General features: G+C 35.2%; 26 pseudogenes; all 26 read right to left on the bottom strand.

The window, feature by feature from the left end:
• Positions 1–532: 532 nt before the first annotated feature.
• LOC145645693 (5S ribosomal RNA) lies at positions 533–653 on the bottom strand (annotated as a pseudogene).
• A 792-nt stretch (positions 654–1,445) lies between these two features.
• LOC145645171 (5S ribosomal RNA) lies at positions 1,446–1,566 on the bottom strand (annotated as a pseudogene).
• A 571-nt stretch (positions 1,567–2,137) lies between these two features.
• LOC145645169 (5S ribosomal RNA) lies at positions 2,138–2,258 on the bottom strand (annotated as a pseudogene).
• A 571-nt stretch (positions 2,259–2,829) lies between these two features.
• LOC145643977 (5S ribosomal RNA) lies at positions 2,830–2,948 on the bottom strand (annotated as a pseudogene).
• A 578-nt stretch (positions 2,949–3,526) lies between these two features.
• Positions 3,527–3,645, bottom strand: LOC145643664 (5S ribosomal RNA; annotated as a pseudogene).
• A 1,231-nt stretch (positions 3,646–4,876) lies between these two features.
• On the bottom strand, positions 4,877–4,997 carry LOC145645168 (5S ribosomal RNA; annotated as a pseudogene).
• Positions 4,998–5,567: 570 nt separating this feature from the next.
• Positions 5,568–5,686, bottom strand: LOC145645859 (5S ribosomal RNA; annotated as a pseudogene).
• A 578-nt stretch (positions 5,687–6,264) lies between these two features.
• LOC145643662 (5S ribosomal RNA) lies at positions 6,265–6,383 on the bottom strand (annotated as a pseudogene).
• Positions 6,384–7,396: 1,013 nt separating this feature from the next.
• On the bottom strand, positions 7,397–7,515 carry LOC145644989 (5S ribosomal RNA; annotated as a pseudogene).
• A 570-nt stretch (positions 7,516–8,085) lies between these two features.
• LOC145645488 (5S ribosomal RNA) lies at positions 8,086–8,206 on the bottom strand (annotated as a pseudogene).
• Positions 8,207–8,776: 570 nt separating this feature from the next.
• LOC145643956 (5S ribosomal RNA) lies at positions 8,777–8,895 on the bottom strand (annotated as a pseudogene).
• Positions 8,896–9,464: 569 nt separating this feature from the next.
• LOC145644799 (5S ribosomal RNA) lies at positions 9,465–9,585 on the bottom strand (annotated as a pseudogene).
• A 569-nt stretch (positions 9,586–10,154) lies between these two features.
• Positions 10,155–10,275, bottom strand: LOC145646008 (5S ribosomal RNA; annotated as a pseudogene).
• Positions 10,276–10,846: 571 nt separating this feature from the next.
• On the bottom strand, positions 10,847–10,967 carry LOC145645965 (5S ribosomal RNA; annotated as a pseudogene).
• A 569-nt stretch (positions 10,968–11,536) lies between these two features.
• LOC145650945 (5S ribosomal RNA) lies at positions 11,537–11,655 on the bottom strand (annotated as a pseudogene).
• Positions 11,656–12,225: 570 nt separating this feature from the next.
• LOC145645167 (5S ribosomal RNA) lies at positions 12,226–12,346 on the bottom strand (annotated as a pseudogene).
• Positions 12,347–12,917: 571 nt separating this feature from the next.
• Positions 12,918–13,038, bottom strand: LOC145645964 (5S ribosomal RNA; annotated as a pseudogene).
• Positions 13,039–13,607: 569 nt separating this feature from the next.
• LOC145644713 (5S ribosomal RNA) lies at positions 13,608–13,726 on the bottom strand (annotated as a pseudogene).
• Positions 13,727–14,296: 570 nt separating this feature from the next.
• On the bottom strand, positions 14,297–14,417 carry LOC145645587 (5S ribosomal RNA; annotated as a pseudogene).
• A 571-nt stretch (positions 14,418–14,988) lies between these two features.
• On the bottom strand, positions 14,989–15,107 carry LOC145650944 (5S ribosomal RNA; annotated as a pseudogene).
• Positions 15,108–16,591: 1,484 nt separating this feature from the next.
• On the bottom strand, positions 16,592–16,710 carry LOC145650813 (5S ribosomal RNA; annotated as a pseudogene).
• A 1,564-nt stretch (positions 16,711–18,274) lies between these two features.
• On the bottom strand, positions 18,275–18,393 carry LOC145650943 (5S ribosomal RNA; annotated as a pseudogene).
• A 1,015-nt stretch (positions 18,394–19,408) lies between these two features.
• Positions 19,409–19,529, bottom strand: LOC145645166 (5S ribosomal RNA; annotated as a pseudogene).
• Positions 19,530–20,433: 904 nt separating this feature from the next.
• On the bottom strand, positions 20,434–20,554 carry LOC145645889 (5S ribosomal RNA; annotated as a pseudogene).
• Positions 20,555–21,787: 1,233 nt separating this feature from the next.
• On the bottom strand, positions 21,788–21,908 carry LOC145645372 (5S ribosomal RNA; annotated as a pseudogene).
• Positions 21,909–22,812: 904 nt separating this feature from the next.
• LOC145645888 (5S ribosomal RNA) lies at positions 22,813–22,933 on the bottom strand (annotated as a pseudogene).
• Positions 22,934–23,889: the final 956 nt, after the last annotated feature.

Below are 23,889 nucleotides of genomic sequence, written 5' to 3'. Positions count from 1 at the left end.
TCCCAGGTGCTAACAGATAGTTTGATTTAATTATTCACTGCACTTCAAATTTGAGCTTGATAGCTTGAACATAAATTTAAGGGATGCAATAAAATCTTACAGCACCTGCTATTCCCTGGTACTAATAGATTTCTATTTAATCTGTACACTTCACATTCAGGCATGTGAGTTGGAGAGTAAATGAAAGTGATGCAAAAAAAACTTACAGCATCTGCTATTCCCAGGTGCTAACAGATAGTTTTTTTTAATTAATCACTGCACTTCACATCCTAGCATGTCATCTTGAAAGTAAATTAATGTGATGCAAGAGAAGCTTACAGCAGCTCGTAGTCCAAGTTGCTAAAAGATAGTTTTTTGATGAATCACTGCACATCACATTCAGGCATGTGAGTTGGAGAGTAAATGAAAGTGATGCAAAAAAACCTTACAGCATCTGCTATTCCCAGGTGCTAACAGATAGTTTTTTTTATTAATCACTGCACTTCACATTTGAGAATGTCAGCTTGAAAGTAAATTAAAGTGATGCAAGAAAAGCTTACAGCACATGGTATTCCTAGGTAGGTTCCCACCTCAGTACTATCCAGGCACAAACTTGCTTAGCTTCCAAGTTCAGATGAGATTGGAGGCGTGCTGAAGCTGGTATGGCCGTAAATCTTAAACACTTAGTCAAATTGCCTAATCATAGAAAATATGATCAAAGACCAATCTGACATTTTTTTTATTAATCCCTGCACTTGACATTCTAAAATGTTGTCTTGAAAGTAAATTAAAATGATGCAATAAAAGCTTACAACATCTGGTATTCGGAGGCACTAACAGACAGTTTATTTATTAATCACTGCACTTCACATTCAAGCATGTTAGTTGGAGAGTAAATTAAAGTGATGCAATAAAAACTTACAGCATCTGCTATTCCCAGGTGCTAACAGATAGTTTGATTTAATTATTCACTGCACTTCAAATTTGAGCATGATAGCTTGAACATAAATTTAAGGGATGCAATAAAATCTTACAGCACCTGCTATTCCCTGGTACTAAAAGATTTCTTTTTAATCTGTACACTTCACATACAAGCATGTCAGTTGCATATTAAATTAAAGTGATGCAAGAAAAACTTACAGCATCTGCTATTCCCAGGTGCTAACAGATAGTTTTTTTTAATTAATCACTGCACTTCACATCCTAGCATGTCATCTTGAAAGTAAATTAATGTGATGCAAGAGAAGCTTACAGCAGCTCGTAGTCCAAGGTGCTAAAAGATAGTTTTTTGATGAATCACTGCACTTCACATTCAGGCATGTGAGTTGGAGAGTAAATGAAAGTGATGCAAAAAAACCTTACAGCATCTGCTATTCCCAGGTGCTAACAGATAGTTTTTTTGATTAATCACTGCACTTCACATTTGAGAATGTCAGCTTGAAAGTAAATTAAAGTGATGCAAGAAAAGCTTACAGCACATGGTATTCCTAGGTAGGGTCCCACCTCAGTACTATCCAGGCACAAACTTGCTTAGCTTCCAAGTTCAGATGAGATTGGAGGCGTGCTGAAGCTGGTATGGCCGTAAACCTTAAACACTTACTCAAATTGCCTAATCATAGAAAATATGATCAAAGACCAATCTGACATTTTTTTTTATTAATCCCTGCACTTGACATTCTAAAATGTTATCTTGAAAGTAAATTAAAATGATGCAATAAAAGCTTACAACATCTGGTATTCGGAGGCACTAACAGACAGTTTTTTTATTAATCACTGCACTTCACATTCAAGCATGTCAGTTGGAGAGTAAATTAAAGTGATGCAATAAAAACTTACAGCATCTGCTATTCCCAGGTGCTAACAGATAGTTTGATTTAATTATTCACTGCACTTCAAATTTGAGCTTGATAGCTTGAACATAAATTTAAGGGATGCAATAAAATCTTACAGCACCTGCTATTCCCTGGTACTAATAGATTTCTATTTAATCTGTACACTTCACATTCAGGCATGTGAGTTGGAGAGTAAATGAAAGTGATGCAAAAAAACCTTACAGCATCTGCTATTCCCAGGTGCTAACAGATAGTTTTTTTTATTAATCACTGCACTTCACATTTGAGAATGTCAGCTTGAAAGTAAATTAAAGTGATGCAAGAAAAGCTTACAGCACATGGTATTCCTAGGTAGGGTCCCACCTCAGTACTATCCAGGCACAAACTTGCTTAGCTTCCAAGTTCAGATGAGATTGGAGGCGTGCTGAAGCTGGTATGGCCGTAAACCTTAAACACTTAGTCAAATTGCCTAATCATAGAAAATATGATCAAAGACCAATCTGACATTTTTTTTTATTAAACTCTGCACTTGACATTCTAGAATGTTGTCTTGAAAGTAAATTAAAATGATGCAATAAAAGCTTACAACATCTGGTATTCGGAGGCACTAACAGACAGTTTTTTTTATTAATCACTGCACTTCACATTCAAGCATGTCAGTTGGAGAGTAAATTAAAGTGATGCAATAAAAATTTACAGCATCTGCTATTCCCAGGTGCTAACATATAGTTTGATTTAATTATTCACTGCACTTCAAATTTGAGCATGATTGCTTGAACATAAATTTAAGGGATGCAATAAAATCTTACAGCACCTGCTATTCCCTGGTACTAAAAGATTTCTATTTAATCTGTACACTTCACATACAAGCATGTCAGTTGCATATTAAATTAAAGTGATGCAAGAAAAACTTACAGCATCTGCTATTCCCAGGTGCTAACAGATAGGTTTTTTATTAATCACTGCACTTCACATTTGAGCATGTCAGCTTGAAAGTAAATTAAAGTGATGCAAGAAAAGCTTACAGCACCTGGTATTCCTAGATAGGGCCCCAACTCAGTACTATTCAGGCACAAACTTGCTTAGCTTCCAAGTTCAGATGAGATTGGACGTTCTGAAGCTGGTATGGCCGTAAACCTTAAACACTTACTCAAATTGCCTAATCATAGAAAATATGATCAAAGACCAATCTGACATTTTTTTTATTAATCCCTGCACTTGACATTCTAGAATGTTATCTTGAAAGTAAATTAAAATGATGCAATAAAATCTTACAACATCTGGTATTCGGAGGCACTAACAGACAGTTTTTTTTATTAATCACTGCACTTCACATTCAAGCATGTCAGTTGGAGAGTAAATTAAAGTGATGCAATAAAAACTTACAGCATCTGCTATTCCCAGGTGCTAACATATAGTTTGATTTAATTATTCACTGCACTTCAAATTTGAGCATGATTGCTTGAACATAAATTTAAGGGATGCAATAAAATCTTACAGCACCTGCTATTCCCTGGTACTAAAAGATTTCTATTTAATCTGTACACTTCACATACAAGCATGTCAGTTGCATATTAAATTAAAGTGATGCAAGAAAAACTTACAGCATCTGCTATTCCCAGGTGCTAACAGATAGGTTTTTTATTAATCACTGCACTTCATGTTTGAGCATGTCAGCATGTCAGCTTGAAAGTAAATTAAAGTGATGCAAGAAAAGCTTACAGCACCTGGTATTCCTAGATAGGGCCCCACCTCAGTACTATTCAGGCACAAACTTGCTTAGCTTCCAAGTTCAGATGAGATTGGACGTTCTGAAGCTGGTATGGCCGTAAACCTTAAACACTTACTCAAATTGCCTAATCACAGAAAATATGATCAAAGAGCAATCTGACATTTTTTTTATTAATCCCTGCACTTGACATTCTAGAATGTTGTCTTGAAAGTAAATTAAAATGATGCAATAAAAGCTTACAACATCTGGTATTCGGAGGCACTAACAGACAGTTTTTTTATTAATCACTGCACTTCACATTCAAGCATGTTAGTTGGAGAGTAAATTAAAGTGATGCAATAAATACTTACAGCATCTGCTATTCCCAGGTGCTAACAGATAGTTTGATTTAATTATTCACTGCACTTCAAATTTGAGCTTGATAGCTTGAACATAAATTTAAGCGATGCAATAAAATCTTACAGCACCTGCTATTCCCTGGTACTAAAATATTTCTATTTAATCTGTACACTTCACATACAAGCATGTCAGTTGCATATTAAATTAAAGTGATGCAAGAAAAACTTACAGCATCTGCTATTCCCAGGTGCTAACAGATAGGTTTTTTTAATTAATCACTGCACTTCACATCCTAGCATGTCATCTTGAAAGTAAATTAAAGTGATGCAAGAGAAGCGTACAGCATCTCATAGTCCAAGGTGCTAAAAGATAGTTTTTTGATGAATCACTGCACTTCACATTCAGGCATGTGAGTTGGAGAGTAAATGAAAGTGATGCAAAAAAAACTTACAGCATCTGCTATTCCCAGATGCTAACAGATAGTTTTTTTTATTAATCACTGCACTTCACATTTGAGAATGTCAGCTTGAAAGTAAATTAAAGTGATGCAAGAAAAGCTTACAGCACCTGGAATTCGGAGGCACTAACAGACAGTTTTTTTATTAATCACTGCACTTTACATTCAAGCATGTTAGTTGGAGAGTAAATTAAAGTGATGCAATAAATACTTACAGCATCTGCTATTCCCAGGTGCTAACAGATAGTTTGATTTAATTATTCACTGCACTTCAAATTTGAGCTTGATAGCTTGAACATAAATTTAAGGGATGCAATAAAATCTTACAGCACCTGCTATTCCCTGGTACTAATAGATTTCTATTTAATCTGTACACTTCACATTCAGGCATGTGAGTTGGAGAGTAAATGAAAGTGATGCAAAAAAAACTTACAGCATCTGCTATTCCCAGGTGCTAACAGATAGTTTTTTTGATTAATCACTGCACTTCACATTTGAGAATGTCAGCTTGAAAGTAAATTAAAGTGATGCAAGAAAAGCTTACAGCACATGGTATTCCTAGGTAGGGTCCCACCTCAGTACTATCCAGGCACAAACTTGCTTAGCTTCCAAGTTCAGATGAGATTGGAGGCGTGCTGAAGCTGGTATGGCCGTAAACCTTAAACACTTACTCAAATTGCCTAATCATAGAAAATATGATCAAAGACCAATCTGACATTTTTTTTATTAATCCCTGCACTTGACATTCTAGAATGTTATCTTGAAAGTAAATTAAAATGATGCAATAAAAGCTTACAACATCTGGTATTCGGAGGCACTAACAGACAGTTTTTTTTATTAATCACTGCACTTCACATTCAAGCATGTCAGTTGGAGAGTAAATTAAAGTGATGCAATAAAAATTTACAGCATCTGCTATTCCCAGGTGCTAACATATAGTTTGATTTAATTATTCACTGCACTTCAAATTTGAGCATGATTGCTTGAACATAAATTTAAGGGATGCAATAAAATCTTACAGCACCTGCTATTCCCTGGTACTAAAAGATTTCTATTTAATCTGTACACTTCACATACAAGCATGTCAGTTGCATATTAAATTAAAGTGATGCAAGAAAAACTTACAGCATCTGCTATTCCCAGGTGCTAACAGATAGGTTTTTTATTAATCACTGCACTTCACATTTGAGCATGTCAGCTTGAAAGTAAATTAAAGTGATGCAAGAAAAGCTTACAGCACCTTGTATTCCTAGATAGGGTCCCACCTCAGTACTATTCAGGCACAAACTTGCTTAGCTTCCAAGTACAGATGAGATTGGACGTTCTGAAGCTGGTATGGCCGTAAACCTTAAACACTTAGTCAAATTGCCTAATCATAGAAAATATGATCAAAGACCAATCTGACATTTTTTTTATTAATCCCTGCACTTGACATTCTAGAATGTTATCTTGAAAGTAAATTAAAATGATGCAATAAAAGCTTACAACATCTGGTATTCGGAGGCACTAACAGACAGTTTTTTTTATTAATCACTGCACTTCACATTCAAGCATGTCAGTTGGAGAGTAAATTAAAGTGATGCAATAAAAACTTACAGCATCTGCTATTCCCAGGTGCTAACATATAGTTTGATTTAATTATTCACTGCACTTCAAATTTGAGCATGATTGCTTGAACATAAATTTAAGGGATGCAATAAAATCTTACAGCACCTGCTATTCCCTGGTACTAAAAGATTTCTATTTAATCTGTACACTTCACATACAAGCATGTCAGTTGCATATTAAATTAAAGTGATGCAAGAAAAACTTACAGCATCTGCTATTCCCAGGTGCTAACAGATAGGTTTTTTATTAATCACTGCACTTCATGTTTGAGCATGTCAGCATGTCAGCTTGAAAGTAAATTAAAGTGATGCAAGAAAAGCTTACAGCACCTGGTATTCCTAGATAGGGCCCCACCTCAGTACTATTCAGGCACAAACTTGCTTAGCTTCCAAGTTCAGATGAGATTGGACGTTCTGAAGCTGGTATGGCCGTAAACCTTAAACACTTACTCAAATTGCCTAATCACAGAAAATATGATCAAAGAGCAATCTGACATTTTTTTTATTAATCCCTGCACTTGACATTCTAGAATGTTGTCTTGAAAGTAAATTAAAATGATGCAATAAAAGCTTACAACATCTGGTATTCGGAGGCACTAACAGACAGTTTTTTTATTAATCACTGCACTTCACATTCAAGCATGTTAGTTGGAGAGTAAATTAAAGTGATGCAATAAATACTTACAGCATCTGCTATTCCCAGGTGCTAACAGATAGTTTGATTTAATTATTCACTGCACTTCAAATTTGAGCTTGATAGCTTGAACATAAATTTAAGCGATGCAATAAAATCTTACAGCACCTGCTATTCCCTGGTACTAAAATATTTCTATTTAATCTGTACACTTCACATACAAGCATGTCAGTTGCATATTAAATTAAAGTGATGCAAGAAAAACTTACAGCATCTGCTATTCCCAGGTGCTAACAGATAGGTTTTTTTAATTAATCACTGCACTTCACATCCTAGCATGTCATCTTGAAAGTAAATTAAAGTGATGCAAGAGAAGCGTACAGCATCTCATAGTCCAAGGTGCTAAAAGATAGTTTTTTGATGAATCACTGCACTTCACATTCAGGCATGTGAGTTGGAGAGTAAATGAAAGTGATGCAAAAAAAACTTACAGCATCTGCTATTCCCAGATGCTAACAGATAGTTTTTTTTATTAATCACTGCACTTCACATTTGAGAATGTCAGCTTGAAAGTAAATTAAAGTGATGCAAGAGAAGCGTACAGCATCTCATAGTCCAAGGTGCTAAAAGATAGTTTTTTGATGAATCACTGCACTTCACATTCAGGCATGTGAGTTGGAGAGTAAATGAAAGTGATGCAAAAAAAACTTACAGCATCTGCTATTCCCAGATGCTAACAGATAGTTTTTTTTATTAATCACTGCACTTCACATTTGAGAATGTCAGCTTGAAAGTAAATTAAAGTGATGCAAGAAAAGCTTACAGCACCTGGTATTCCTAGATAGGGTCCCACCTCAGTACTATTCAGGCACAAACTTGCTTAGCTTCCAAGTTCAGAGGAGATTGGACGTCCTGAAGCTGGTATGGCCGTAAACCTTATACACTTACTCAAATTGCCTAATCATAGAAAATATGATCAAAGACCAATCTGACATTTTTTTTTATTAATCCCTGCACTTGACATTCTAGAATTTTGTCTTGAAAGTAAATTAAAATGATGCAATAAAAGCTTACAACATCTGGAATTCGGAGGCACTAACAGACAGTTTTTTTATTAATCACTGCACTTTACATTCAAGCATGTTAGTTGGAGAGTAAATTAAAGTGATGCAATAAATACTTACAGCATCTGCTATTCCCAGGTGCTAACAGATAGTTTGATTTAATTATTCACTGCACTTCAAATTTGAGCTTGATAGCTTGAACATAAATTTAAGGGATGCAATAAAATCTTACAGCACCTGCTATTCCCTGGTACTAATAGATTTCTATTTAATCTGTACACTTCACATTCAGGCATGTGAGTTGGAGAGTAAATGAAAGTGATGCAAAAAAAACTTACAGCATCTGCTATTCCCAGGTGCTAACAGATAGGTTTTATATTAATCACTGCACTTCACATTTGAGCATGTCAGCTTGAAAGTAAATTAAAGTGATGCAAGAAAGGCTTACAGCACCTGGTATTCCTAGATAGGGTCCCACCTCAATACTATCCAGGTACAAACTTGCTTAGCTTCCAAGTTCAGATGAGATTGGAGGCGTGCTGAAGCTGGTATGGCCGTAAACCTTAAACACTTAGTCAAATTGCCTAATCATAGAAAATATGATCAAAGACCAATCTGACATTTTTTTTATTAATCCCTGCACTTGACATTCTAAAATGTTATCTTGAAAGTAAATTAAAATAATGCAATAAAAGCTTACAACATCTGGTATTCGGAGGCACTAACAGACAGTTTTTTTTATTAATCACTGCACTTCACATTCAAGCATGTCAGTTGGAGAGTAAATTAAAGTGATGCAATAAAAACTTACAGCATCTGCTATTCCCAGGTGCTAACAGATAGTTTGATTTAATTATTCACTGCACTTCAAATTTGAGCATGATAGCTTGAACATAAATTTAAGGGATGCAATAAAATCTTACAGCACCTGCTATTCCCTGGTACTAAAAGATTTCTATTTAATCTGTACACTTCACATACAAGCATGTCAGTTGCATATTAAATTAAAGTGATGCAAGAAAAACTTACAGCATCTGCTATTCCCAGGTGCTAACAGAGAGGTTTTTTATTAATCACTGCACTTCACATTTGAGCATGTCAGCTTGAAAGTAAATTAAAGTGATGCAAGAAAAGCTTACAGCACCTGGTATTCCTAGATAGGGTCCCACCTCAGTACTTTTCAGGCACAAACTTGCTTAGCTTCCAAGTTCAGATGAGATTGGACGTTCTGAAGCTGGTATGGCCGTAAACCTTAAACACTTAGTCAAATTGCCTAATCATAGAAAATATGATCAAAGACCAATCTGACATTTTTTTTATTAATCCCTGCACTTGACATTCTAGAATGTTATCTTGAAAGTAAATTAAAATGATGCAATAAAAGCTTACAACATCTGGTATTCGGAGGCACTAACAGACAGTTTTTTTATTAATCACTGCACTTCACATTCAAGCATGTCAGTTGGAGAGTAAATTAAAGTGATGCAATAAAAACTTACAGCATCTGCTATTCCCAGGTGCTAACAGATAGTTTGATTTAATTATTCACTGCACTTCAAATTTGAGCATGATAGCTTGAACATAAATTTAAGGGATGCAATAAAATCTTACAGCACCTGCTATTCCCTGGTACTAAAATATTTCTATTTAATCTGTACACTTCACATACAAGCATGTCAGTTGCATATTAAATTAAAGTGATGCAAGAAAAACTTACAGCATCTGCTATTCCCAGGTGCTAACAGATAGGTTTTATATTAATCACTGCACTTCACATTTGAGCATGTCAGCTTGAAAGTAAATTAAAGTAATGCAAGAAAGGCTTACAGCACCTGGTATTCCTAGATAGGGTCCCACCTCAGTACTATCCAGGTACAAACTTGCTTAGCTTCCAAGTTCAGATGAGATTGGAGGCGTGCTGAAGCTGGTATGGCCGTAAACCTTAAACACTTAGTCAAATTGCCTAATCATAGAAAATATGATCAAAGACCAATCTGACATTTTTTTTATTAATCCCTGCACTTGACATTCTAGAATGTTATCTTGAAAGTAAATTAAAATGATGCAATAAAAGCTTACAACATCTGGTATTCGGAGGCATTAACAGACAGTTTTTTTATTAATCACTGCACTTCACATTCAAGCATGTTAGTTGGAGAGTAAATTAAAGTGATGCAATAAATACTTACAGCATCTGCTATTCCCAGGTGCTAACAGATAGTTTGATTTAATTATTCACTGCACTTCAAATTTGAGCTTGATAGCTTGAACATAAATTTAAGGGATGCAATAAAATCTTACAGCACCTGCTATTCCCTGGTACTAAAATATTTCTATTTAATCTGTACACTTCACATACAAGCATGTCAGTTGCATATTAAATTAAAGTGATGCAAGAAAAACTTACAGCATCTGCTATTCCCAGGTGCTAACAGAGAGGTTTTTTATTAATCACTGCACTTCACATTTGAGCATGTCAGCTTGAAAGTAAATTAAAGTGATGCAAGAAAGGCTTACAGCACATGGTATTCCTAGATAGGGTCCCACCTCAGTACTATTCAGGCACAAATTTGCTTAACTTCCAAGTTCAGATGAGATTGGAGGCGTGCTGAAGCTGGTATGGCCGTAAACATTAAACACTTACTCAAATTGCCTAATCATAGAAAATATGATCAAAGACCAATCTGACATTTTTTTTTATTAATCCCTGCACTTGACATTCTAGAATGTTGTCTTGAAAGTAAATTAAAATGATGCAATAAAAGCTTACAACATCTGGTATTCGGAGGCACTAACAGACAGTTTATTTATTAATCACTGCACTTCACATTCAAGCATGTTAGTTGGAGAGTAAATTAAAGTGATGCAATAAAAACTTACAGCATCTGCTATTCCCAGGTGCTAACAGATAGTTTGATTTAATTATTCACTGCACTTCAAATTTGAGCATGATAGCTTGAACATAAATTTAAGGGATGCAATAAAATCTTACAGCACCTGCTATTCCCTGGTACTAAAAGATTTCTTTTTAATCTGTACACTTCACATACAAGCATGTCAGTTGCATATTAAATTAAAGTGATGCAAGAAAAACTTACAGCATCTGCTATTCCCAGGTGCTAACAGATAGTTTTTTTTATTAATCACTGCACTTCACATTTGAGAATGTCAGCTTGAAAGTAAATTAAAGTGATGCAAGAAAAGCTTACAGCACATGGTATTCCTAGGTAGGGTCCCACCTCAGTACTATCCAGGCACAAACTTGCTTAGCTTCCAAGTTCAGATGAGATTGGAGGCGTGCTGAAGCTGGTATGGCCGCAATCCTCAAACACTTAGTCAAATTGCCTAATCATAGAAAATATGATCAAAGACCAATCTGACATTTTTTTTATTAATCCCTGCACTTGACATTCTAAAATGTTATCTTGAAAGTAAATTAAAATGATGCAATAAAAGCTTACAACATCTGGTATTCGGAGGCACTAACAGACAGTTTTTTTATTAATCACTGCCCTTCACATTCAAGCATGTCAGTTGGAGAGTAAATTAAAGTGATGCAATAAAAACTTACAGCATCTGCTATTCCCAGGTGCTAACAGATAGTTTGATTTAATTATTCACTGCACTTCAAATTTGAGCATGATAGCTTGAACATAAATTTAAGGGATGCAATAAAATCTTACAGCACCTGCTATTCCCTGGTACTAAAAGATTTCTATTTAATCTGTACACTTCACATACAAGCATGTCAGTTGCATATTAAATTAAAGTGATGCAAGAAAAACTTACAGCATCTGCTATTCCCAGGTGCTAACAGAGAGGTTTTTTATTAATCACTGCACTTCACATTTGAGCATGTCAGCTTGAAAGTAAATTAAAGTGATGCAAGAAAAGCTTACAGCACCTGGTATTCCTAGATAGGGTCCCACCTCAGTACTATTCAGGCACAAACTTGCTTAGCTTCCAAGTTCAGATGAGATTGGACGTTCTGAAGCTGGTATGGCCGTAAACCTTAAACACTTAGTCAAATTGCCTAATCATAGAAAATATGATCAAAGACCAATCTGACATTTTTTTTATTAATCCCTGCACTTGACATTCTAGAATGTTATCTTGAAAGTAAATTAAAATGATGCAATAAAAGCTTACAACATCTGGTATTCGGAGGCATTAACAGACAGTTTTTTTATTAATCACTGCACTTCACATTCAAGCATGTTAGTTGGAGAGTAAATTAAAGTGATGCAATAAATACTTACAGCATCTGCTATTCCCAGGTGCTAACAGATAGTTTGATTTAATTATTCACTGCACTTCAAATTTGAGCTTGATAGCTTGAACATAAATTTAAGGGATGCAAGAAAATCTTACAGCACCTGCTATTCCCTGGTACTAAAATATTTCTATATAATCTGTACACTTCACATTCAGGCATGTGAGTTGGAGAGTAAATGAAAGTGATGCAAAAAAACCTTACAGCATCTGCTATTCCCAGGTGCTAACAGATAGTTTTTTTGATTAATCACTGCACTTCACATTTGAGAATGTCAGCTTGAAAGTAAATTAAAGTGATGCAAGAAAAGCTTACAGCACATGGTATTCCTAGGTAGGGTCCCACCTCAGTACTATCCAGGCACAAACTTGCTTAGCTTCCAAGTTCAGATGAGATTGGAGGCGTGCTGAAGCTGGTATGGCCGTAAACCTTAAACACTTAGTCAAATTGCCTAATCATAGAAAATATGATCAAAGACCAATCTGACATTTTTTTTTATTAATCCCTGCACTTGACATTCTAAAATGTTATCTTGAAAGTAAATTAAAATGATGCAATAAAAGCTTACAACATCTGGTATTCGGAGGCACTAACAGACAGTTTATTTATTAATCACTGCACTTCACATTCAAGCATGTCAGTTGGAGAGTAAATTAAAGTGATGCAATAAAAACTTACAGCATCTGCTATTCCCAGGTGCTAACAGATAGTTTGATTTAATTATTCACTGCACTTCAAATTTGAGCATGATAGCTTGAACATAAATTTAAGGGATGCAATAAAATCTTACAGCACCTGCTATTCCCTGGTACTAAAAGATTTCTTTTTAATCTGTACACTTCACATACAAGCATGTCAGTTGCATATTAAATTAAAGTGATGCAAGAAAAACTTACAGCATCTGCTATTCCCAGGTGCTAACAGATAGTTTTTTTTATTAATCACTGCACTTCACATTTGAGAATGTCAGCTTGAAAGTAAATTAAAGTGATGCAAGAAAAGCTTACAGCACATGGTATTCCTAGGTAGGGTCCCACCTCAGTACTATCCAGGCACAAACTTGCTTAGCTTCCAAGTTCAGATGAGATTGGAGGCGTGCTGAAGCTGGTATGGCCGCAATCCTCAAACACTTAGTCAAATTGCCTAATCATAGAAAATATGATCAAAGACCAATCTGACATTTTTTTTATTAATCCCTGCACTTGACATTCTAAAATGTTATCTTGAAAGTAAATTAAAATGATGCAATAAAAGCTTACAACATCTGGTATTCGGAGGCACTAACAGACAGTTTTTTTATTAATCACTGCCCTTCACATTCAAGCATGTCAGTTGGAGAGTAAATTAAAGTGATGCAATAAAAACTTACAGCATCTGCTATTCCCAGGTGCTAACAGATAGTTTGATTTAATTATTCACTGCACTTCAAATTTGAGCATGATAGCTTGAACATAAATTTAAGGGATGCAATAAAATCTTACAGCACCTGCTATTCCCTGGTACTAAAAGATTTCTATTTAATCTGTACACTTCACATACAAGCATGTCAGTTGCATATTAAATTAAAGTGATGCAAGAAAAACTTACAGCATCTGCTATTCCCAGGTGCTAACAGAGAGGTTTTTTATTAATCACTGCACTTCACATTTGAGCATGTCAGCTTGAAAGTAAATTAAAGTGATGCAAGAAAAGCTTACAGCACCTGGTATTCCTAGATAGGGTCCCACCTCAGTACTATTCAGGCACAAACTTGCTTAGCTTCCAAGTTCAGATGAGATTGTACGTTCTGAAGCTGGTATGGCCGTAAACCTTAAACACTTAGTCAAATTGCCTAATCATAGAAAATATGATCAAAGACCAATCTGACATTTTTTTTATTAATCCCTGCACTTGACATTCTAGAATGTTATCTTGAAAGTAAATTAAAATGATGCAATAAAAGCTTACAACATCTGGTATTCGGAGGCATTAACAGACAGTTTTTTTATTAATCACTGCACTTCACATTCAAGCATGTTAGTTGGAGAGTAAATTAAAGTGATGCAATAAATACTTACAGCATCTGCTATTCCCAGGTGCTAACAGATAGTTTGATTTAATTATTCACTGCACTTCAAATTTGAGCTTGATAGCTTGAACATAAATTTAAGGGATGCAAGAAAATCTTACAGCACCTGCTATTCCCTGGTACTAAAATATTTCTATATAATCTGTACACTTCACATTCAGGCATGTGAGTTGGAGAGTAAATGAAAGTGATGCAAAAAAACCTTACAGCATCTGCTATTCCCAGGTGCTAACAGATAGTTTTTTTGATTAATCACTGCACTTCACATTTGAGAATGTCAGCTTGAAAGTAAATTAAAGTGATGCAAGAAAAGCTTACAGCACATGATATTCCTAGGTAGGGTCCCACCTCAGTACTATCCAGGCACAAACTTGCTTAGCTTCCAAGTTCAGATGAGATTGGAGGCGTGCTGAAGCTGGTATGGCCGTAAACCTTAAACACTTAGTCAAATTGCCTAATCATAGAAAATATGATCAAAGACCAATCTGACATTTTTTTTAATTAATCCCTGCACTTGACATTCTAAAATGTTATCTTGAAAGTAAATTAAAATGATGCAATACAAGCTTACAACATCTGGTATTCGGAGGCACTAACAGACAGTTTATTTATTAATCACTGCACTTCACATTCAAGCATGTCAGTTGGAGAGTAAATTAAAGTGATGCAATAAAAACTTACAGCATCTGCTATTCCCAGGTGCTAACAGATAGTTTGATTTAATTATTCACTGCACTTCAAATTTGAGCATGATAGCTTGAACATAAATTTAAGGGATGCAATAAAATCTTACAGCACCTGCTATTCCCTGGTACTAAAAGATTTCTTTTTAATCTGTACACTTCACATACAAGCATGTCAGTTGCATATTAAATTAAAGTGATTCAAGAAAAACTTACAGCATCTGCTATTCCCAGGTGCTAACAGATAGTTTTTTTTATTAATCACTGCACTTCACATTTCAGCATGTCAGCTTGAAAGTAAATTAAAGTGATGCAAGAAAAGCTTACAGCACCTGGTATTCCTAGATAGGGTCCCACCTCAGTACTATTCAGGCACAAACTTGCTTAGCTTCCAAGTTCAGATGAGATTGGACGTTCTGAAGCTGGTATGGCCGTAAACCTTAAACACTTACTCAAATTGCCTAATCACAGAAAATATGATCAAAGAGCAATCTGACATTTTTTTTTATTAATCCCTGCACTTGACATTCTAGAATGTTGTCTTGAAAGTAAATTAAAATGATGCAATAAAAGCTTACAACATCTGGTATTCGGAGGCACTAACAGACAGTTTTTTTATTAATCACTGCACTTCACATTCAAGCATGTTAGTTGGAGAGTAAATTAAAGTGATGCAATAAAACCTTACAGCATCTGCTATTCCCAGGTGCTAACAGATAGTTTGATTTAATTATTCACTGCACTTCAAATTTGAGCATGATAGCTTGAACATAAATTTAAGGGATGCAATAAAATCTTACAGCACCTGCTATTCCCTGGTACTAAAAGATTTGTATTTAATCTGTACACTTCACATACAAGCATGTCAGTTGCATATGAAATTAAAGTGATGCAAGAAAAACTTACAGCATCTGCTATTCCCAGGTGCTAACAGATAGGTTTTTTTAATTAATCACTGCACTTCACATCCTAGCATGTCATCTTGAAAGTAAATTAAAGTGATGCAAGAGAAGCTTACAGCATCTCATAGTCCAAGGTGCTAAAAGATAGTTTTTTGATGAATCACTGCACTTCACATTCAGGCATGTGAGTTGGAGAGTAAATGAAAGTGATGCAAATAAAACTTACAGCATCTGCTATTCCCAGGTGCTAACAGATAGTTTTTTTTATTAATCACTGCACTTCACATTTGAGAATGTCAGCTTGAAAGTAAATTAAAGTGATGCAAGAAAAGCTTACAGCACATGGTATTCCTAGGTAAGGTCCCACCTCAGTACTATCCAGGCACAAACTTGCTTAGCTTCCAAGTTTAGATGAGATTGGAGGCGTGCTGAAGCTGGTATGGCCGTAAACCTTAAACACTTAGTCAAATTGCCTCATCATAGAAAATATGATCAAAGACCAATCTGACATTTTTTTTTATTAATCCCTGCACTTGACATTCTAGAATGTTATCTTGAAAGTAAATTAAAATGATGCAATAAAAGCTTACAACATCTGGTATTCGGAGGCATTAACAGACAGTTTTTTTATTAATCACTGCACTTCACATTCAAGCATGTTAGTTGGAGAGTAAATTAAAGTGATGCAATAAATACTTACAGCATCTGCTATTCCCAGGTGCTAACAGATAGTTTGATTTAATTATTCACTGTACTTCAAATTTGAGCTTGATAGCTTGAACATAAATTTAAGGGATGAATAAAATCTTACAGCACCTGCTATTCCCTGGTACTAAAATATTTCTATATAATCTGTACACTTCACATACAAGCATGTCAGTTGCATATTAAATTAAAGTGATGCAAGAAAATCTTACAGCATCTGCTATTCCCAGGTGCTAACAGATAGGTTTTTTTATTAATCACTGCACTTCACATTTGAGCATGTCAGCTTGAAAGTAAATTAAAGTGATGTAAGAAAAGCTTACAGCACCTGGTATTCCTAGATAGGGTCCCATCTCAGTACTATTCAGGCACAAACTTGCTTAGCTTCCAAGTTCAGATGAGATTGGACGTTCTGAAGCTGGTATGGCCGTAAACCTTAAACACTTACTCAAATTGTCTAATCATAGAAAATATGATCAAAGACCAATCTGACATTTTTTTTTATTAATCCCTGCACTTGACATTCTAGAATGTTATCTTGAAAGTAAATTAAAATGATGCAATAAAAGCTTACAACATCTGGTATTCGCAGGCACTAACAGACAGTTTTTTTATTAATCACTGCACGTCACATTCAAGCATGTCAGTTGGAGAGTAAATTAAAGTGATGCAATAAAAACTTACAGCATCTGCTATTCCCAGGTGCTAACAGATAGTTTGATTTAATTATTCACTGCACTTCAAATTTGAGCATGATAGCTTGAACATAAATTTAAGGGATGCAATAAAATCTTACAGCACCTGCTATTCCCTGGTACTAAAAGATTTCTTTTTAATCTGTACACTTCACATACAAGCATGCCAGTTGCATATTAAATTAAAGTGATGCAAGAAAAACTTACAGCATCTGCTATTCCCAGGTGCTAACAGATAGGTTTTTTTATTAATTACTGCACTTCACATTTGAGCATGTCAGCTTGAAAGTAAATTAAAGTGATGCAAGAAAAACTTACAGCATCTGCTATTCCCAGGTGCTAACAGATAGGTTTTTTTAATTAATCACTGCACTTCACATCCTAGCATGTGATCTTGAAAGTAAATTAAAGTGATGCAAGAGAAGCTTACAGCATCTCATAGTCCAAGGTGCTAAAAGATAGTTTTTTGATGAATCACTGCACTTCACATTCAGGCATGTGAGTTGGAGAGTAAATGAAAGTGATGCAAATAAAATTTACAGCATCTGCTATTCCCAGGTGCTAACAGATAGTTTGATTTAATTATTCACTGCACTTCAAATTTGAGCTTGATAGCTTGAACATAAATTTAAGGGATGAATAAAATCTTACAGCACCTGCTATTCCCTGGTACTAAAATATTTCTATATAATCTGTACACTTCACATACAAGCATGTCAGTTGCATATTAAATTAAAGTGATGCAAGAAAAACTTACAGCATCTGCTATTCCCAGGTGCTAACAGATAGGTTTTTTTAATTAATCACTGCACTTCACATCCTAGCATGTCATCTTGAAAGTAAATTAAAGTGATGCAAGAGAAGCTTACAGCATCTCATAGTCCAAGGTGCTAAAAGATAGTTTTTTGATGAATCACTGCACTTCACATTCAGGCATGTGAGTTGGAGAGTAAATGAAAGTGATGCAAAAAAAACTTACAGCATCTGCTATTCCCAGGTGCTAACAGATAGTTTTTTTAATTAATCACTGCACTTCACATCCTAGCATGTCATCTTGAAAGTAAATTAATGTGATGCAAGAGAAGCTTACAGCAGCTCGTAGTCCAAGGTGCTAAAAGATAGTTTTTTGATGAATCACTGCACTTCACATTCAGGCATGTGAGTTGGAGAGTAAATGAAAGTGATGCAAAAAAACCTTACAGCATCTGCTATTCCCAGGTGCTAACAGATAGTTTTTTTGATTAATCACTGCACTTCACATTTGAGAATGTCAGCTTGAAAGTAAATTAAAGTGATGCAAGAAAAGCTTACAGCACCTGGTATTCCTAGATAGGGTCCCACCTCAGTACTATTCAGGCACAAACTTGCTTAGCTTCCAAGTTCAGATGAGATTGGACGTTCTGAAGCTGGTATGGCCGTAAACCTTAAACACTTACTCAAATTGTCTAATCATAGAAAATATGATCAAAGACCAATCTGACATTTTTTTTTATTAATCCCTGCACTTGACATTCTAGAATGTTATCTTGAAAGTAAATTAAAATGATGCAATAAAAGCTTACAACATCTGGTATTCGCAGGCACTAACAGACAGTTTTTTTATTAATCACTGCACGTCACATTCAAGCATGTCAGTTGGAGAGTAAATTAAAGTGATGCAATAAAAACTTACAGCATCTGCTATTCCCAGGTGCTAACAGATAGTTTGATTTAATTATTCACTGCACTTCAAATTTGAGCATGATAGCTTGAACATAAATTTAAGGGATGTAATAAAATCTTACAGCACCTGCTATTCCCTGGTACTAAAAGATTTCTTTTTAATCTGTACACTTCACATACAAGCATGTCAGTTGCATATTAAATTAAAGTGATGCAAGAAAAACTTACAGCATCTGCTATTCCCAGGTGCTAACAGATAGGTTTTTTTAATTAATCACTGCACTTCACATCCTAGCATGTCATCTTGAAAGTAAATTAAAGTGATGCAAGAGAAGCTTACAGCATCTCATAGTCGAAGGTGCTAAAAGATAGTTTTTTGATGAATCACTGCACTTCACATTCAGGCATGTGAGTTGGAGAGTAAATGAAAGTGATGCAAAAAAAACTTACAGCATCTGCTATTCCCAGGTGCTAACAGATAGTTTTTTTTAATTAATCACTGCACTTCACATCCTAGCATGTCATCTTGAAAGTAAATTAATGTGATGCAAGAGAAGCTTACAGCAGCTCGTAGTCCAAGGTGCTAAAAGATAGTTTTTTGATGAATCACTGCACTTCACATTCAGGCATGTGAGTTGGAGAGTAAATGAAAGTGATGCAAAAAAACCTTACAGCATCTGCTATTCCCAGGTGCTAACAGATAGTTTTTTTGATTAATCACTGCACTTCACATTTGAGAATGTCAGCTTGAAAGTAAATTAAAGTGATGCAAGAAAAGCTTACAGCACATGGTATTCCTAGGTAGGGTCCCACCTCAGTACTATCCAGGCACAAACTTGCTTAGCTTCCAAGTTCAGATGAGATTGGAGGCGTGCTGAAGCTGGTATGGCCGTAAACCTTAAACACTTACTCAAATTGCCTAATCATAGAAAATATGATCAAAGACCAATCTGACATTTTTTTTTATTAATCCCTGCACTTGACATTCTAAAATGTTATCTTGAAAGTAAATTAAAATGATGCAATAAAAGCTTACAACATCTGGTATTCGGAGGCACTAACAGACAGTTTTTTTATTAATCACTGCACTTCACATTCAAGCATGTCAGTTGGAGAGTAAATTAAAGTGATGCAATAAAAACTTACAGCATCTGCTATTCCCAGGTGATAACAGATAGTTTGATTTAATTATTCACTGCACTTCAAATTTGAGCATGATAGCTTGAACATAAATTTAAGGGATGCAATAAAATCTTACAGCACCTGCTATTCCCTGGTACTAAAAGATTTCTATTTAATCTGTACACTTCACATACAAGCATGTCAGTTGCATATTAAATTAAAGTGATGCAAGAAAAACTTACAGCATCTGCTATTCCCATGTGCTAACAGATAGGTTTTTTTATTAATCACTGCACTTCACATTTGAGCATGTCAGCTTGAAAGTAAATTAAAGTGATGCAAGAAAAACTTACAGCATCTGCTATTCCCAGGTGCTAACAGATAGGTTTTTTTAATTAATCACTGCACTTCACATCCTAGCATGTCATCTTGAAAGTAAATTAAAGTGATGCAAGAGAAGCTTACAGCATCTCATAGTCCAAGGTGCTAAAAGATAGTTTTTTGATGAATCACTGCACTTCACATTCAGGCATGTGAGTTGGAGAGTAAATGAAAGTGATGCAAATAAAACTTACAGCATCTGCTATTCCCAGGTGCTAACAGATAGTTTTTTTTATTAATCACTGCACTTCACATTTGAGAATGTCAGCTTGAAAGTAAATTAAAGTGATGCAAGAAAAGCTTACAGCACATGGTATTCCTAGGTAAGGTCCCACCTCAGTACTATCCAGGCACAAACTTGCTTAGCTTCCAAGTTCAGATGAGATTGGAGGCGTGCTGAAGCTGGTATGGCCGTAAACCTTAAACACTTAGTCAAATTGCCTCATCATAGAAAATATGATCAAAGACCAATCTGACATTTTTTTTTATTAATCCCTGCACTTGACATTCTAGAATGTTATCTTGAAAGTAAATTAAAATGATGCAATAAAAGCTTACAACATCTGGTATTCGGAGGCATTAACAGACAGTTTTTTTATTAATCACTGCACTTCACATTCAAGCATGTCAGTTGGAGAGTAAATTAAAGTGATGCAATAAAAACTTACAGCATCTGCTATTCCCAGGTGCTAACAGATAGTTTGATTTAATTATTCACTGCACTTCAAATTTGAGCATGATAGCTTGAACATAAATTTAAGGGATGCAATAAAATCTTACAGCACCTGCTATTCCCTGGTACTAAAAGATTTCTTTTTAATCTGTACACTTCACATACAAGCATGTCAGTTGCATATTAAATTAAAGTGATGCAAGAAAAACTTACAGCATCTGCTATTCCCAGGTGCTAACAGATAGTTTTTTTTAATTAATCACTGCACTTCACATCCTAGCATGTCATCTTGAAGGTAAATTAAAGTGACGCAAGAGAAGCTTACAGCATCTCATAGTCCGAGGTGCTAAAAGATAGTTTTTTGATGAATCACTGCACTTCACATTCAGGCATGTGAGTTGGAGAGTAAACGAAAGTGATGCAAAAAAAACTTACAGCATCTGCTATTCCCAGGTGCTAACAAATAGTTTGATTTAATTATTCACTGCACTTCAAATTTGAGCATGATAGCTTGAACATAAATTTAAGGGATGCAATAAAATCTTACAGCACCTGCTATTCCCTGGTACTAAAATATTTCTATTTAATCTGTACACTTCACATACAAGCATGTCAGTTGCATATTAAATTAAAGTGATGCAAGAAAAACTTACAGCATCTGCTATTCCCAGGTGCTAACAGATAGTTTTTTTTAATTAATCACTGCACTTCACATCCTAGCATGTCATCTTGAAAGTAAATTAATGTGATGCAAGAGAAGCTTACAGCAGCTCGTAGTCCAAGGTGCTAAAAGATAGTTTTTTGATGAATCACTGCACTTCACATTCAGGCATGTGAGTTGGAGAGTAAATGAAAGTGATGCAAAAAAACCTTACAGCATCTGCTATTCCCAGGTGCTAACAGATAGTTTTTTTGATTAATCACTGCACTTCACATTTGAGAATGTCAGCTTGAAAGTAAATTAAAGTGATGCAAGAAAAGCTTACAGCACATGGTATTCCTAGGTAGGGTCCCACCTCAGTACTATCCAGGCACAAACTTGCTTAGCTTCCAAGTTCAGATGAGATTGGAGGCGTGCAGAAGCTGGTATGGCCGTAAACCTTAAACACTTACTCAAATTGCCTAATCATAGAAAATATGATCAAAGACCAATCTGACATTTTTTTTTATTAATCCCTGCACTTGACATTCTAAAATGTTATCTTGAAAGTAAATTAAAATGATGCAATAAAAGCTTACAACATCTGGTATTCGGAGGCACTAACAGACAGTTTTTTTATTAATCACTGCACTTCACATTCAAGCATGTCAGTTGGAGAGTAAATTAAAGTGATGCAATAAAAACTTACAGCATCTGCTATTCCCAGGTGATAACAGATAGTTTGATTTAATTATTCACTGCACTTCAAATTTGAGCATGATAGCTTGAACATAAATTTAAGGGATGCAATAAAATCTTACAGCACCTGCTATTCCCTGGTACTAAAAGATTTCTATTTAATCTGTACACTTCACATACAAGCATGTCAGTTGCATATTAAATTAAAGTGATGCAAGAAAAACTTACAGCATCTGCTATTCCCATGTGCTAACAGATAGGTTTTTTTATTAATCACTGCACTTCACATTTGAGCATGTCAGCTTGAAAGTAAATTAAAGTGATGCAAGAAAAACTTACAGCATCTGCTATTCCCAGGTGCTAACAGATAGGTTTTTTTAATTAATCACTGCACTTCACATCCTAGCATGTCATCTTGAAAGTAAATTAAAGTGATGCAAGAGAAGCTTACAGCATCTCATAGTCCAAGGTGCTAAAAGATAGTTTTTTGATGAATCACTGCACTTCACATTCAGGCATGTGAGTTGGAGAGTAAATGAAAGTGATGCAAATAAAACTTACAGCATCTGCTATTCCCAGGTGCTAACAGATAGTTTTTTTTATTAATCACTGCACTTCACATTTGAGAATGTCAGCTTGAAAGTAAATTAAAGTGATGCAAGAAAAGCTTACAGCACATGGTATTCCTAGGTAAGGTCCCACCTCAGTACTATCCAGGCACAAACTTGCTTAGCTTCCAAGTTCAGATGAGATTGGAGGCGTGCTGAAGCTGGTATGGCCGTAAACCTTAAACACTTAGTCAAATTGCCTCATCATAGAAAATATGATCAAAGACCAATCTGACATTTTTTTTTATTAATCCCTGCACTTGACATTCTAGAATGTTATCTTGAAAGTAAATTAAAATGATGCAATAAAAGCTTACAACATCTGGTATTCGGAGGCATTAACAGACAGTTTTTTTATTAATCACTGCACTTCACATTCAAGCATGTCAGTTGGAGAGTAAATTAAAGTGATGCAATAAAAACTTACAGCATCTGCTATTCCCAGGTGCTAACAGATAGTTTGATTTAATTATTCACTGCACTTCAAATTTGAGCATGATAGCTTGAACATAAATTTAAGGGATGCAATAAAATCTTACAGCACCTGCTATTCCCTGGTACTAAAAGATTTCTTTTTAATCTGTACACTTCACATACAAGCATGTCAGTTGCATATTAAATTAAAGTGATGCAAGAAAAACTTACAGCATCTGCTATTCCCAGGTGCTAACAGATAGTTTTTTTTAATTAATCACTGCACTTCACATCCTAGCATGTCATCTTGAAGGTAAATTAAAGTGACGCAAGAGAAGCTTACAGCATCTCATAGTCCGAGGTGCTAAAAGATAGTTTTTTGATGAATCACTGCACTTCACATTCAGGCATGTGAGTTGGAGAGTAAACGAAAGTGATGCAAAAAAAACTTACAGCATCTGCTATTCCCAGGTGCTAACAAATAGTTTGATTTAATTATTCACTGCACTTCAAATTTGAGCATGATAGCTTGAACATAAATTTAAGGGATGCAATAAAATCTTACAGCACCTGCTATTCCCTGGTACTAAAATATTTCTATTTAATCTGTACACTTCACATACAAGCATGTCAGTTGCATATTAAATTAAAGTGATGCAAGAAAAACTTACAGCATCTGCTATTCCCAGGTGCTAACAGATAGTTTTTTTTAATTAATCA

Source organism: Electrophorus electricus, chromosome 13 (assembly GCF_041902795.1).
Source record: "Electrophorus electricus isolate QZ-2024a chromosome 13, ASM4190279v1, whole genome shotgun sequence".
Lineage (NCBI taxonomy): Eukaryota > Metazoa > Chordata > Actinopteri > Gymnotiformes > Gymnotidae > Electrophorus > Electrophorus electricus.
Note: the sequence above shows the minus strand (reverse complement) of the source record. Positions and strands in the feature narration are given on the sequence as shown.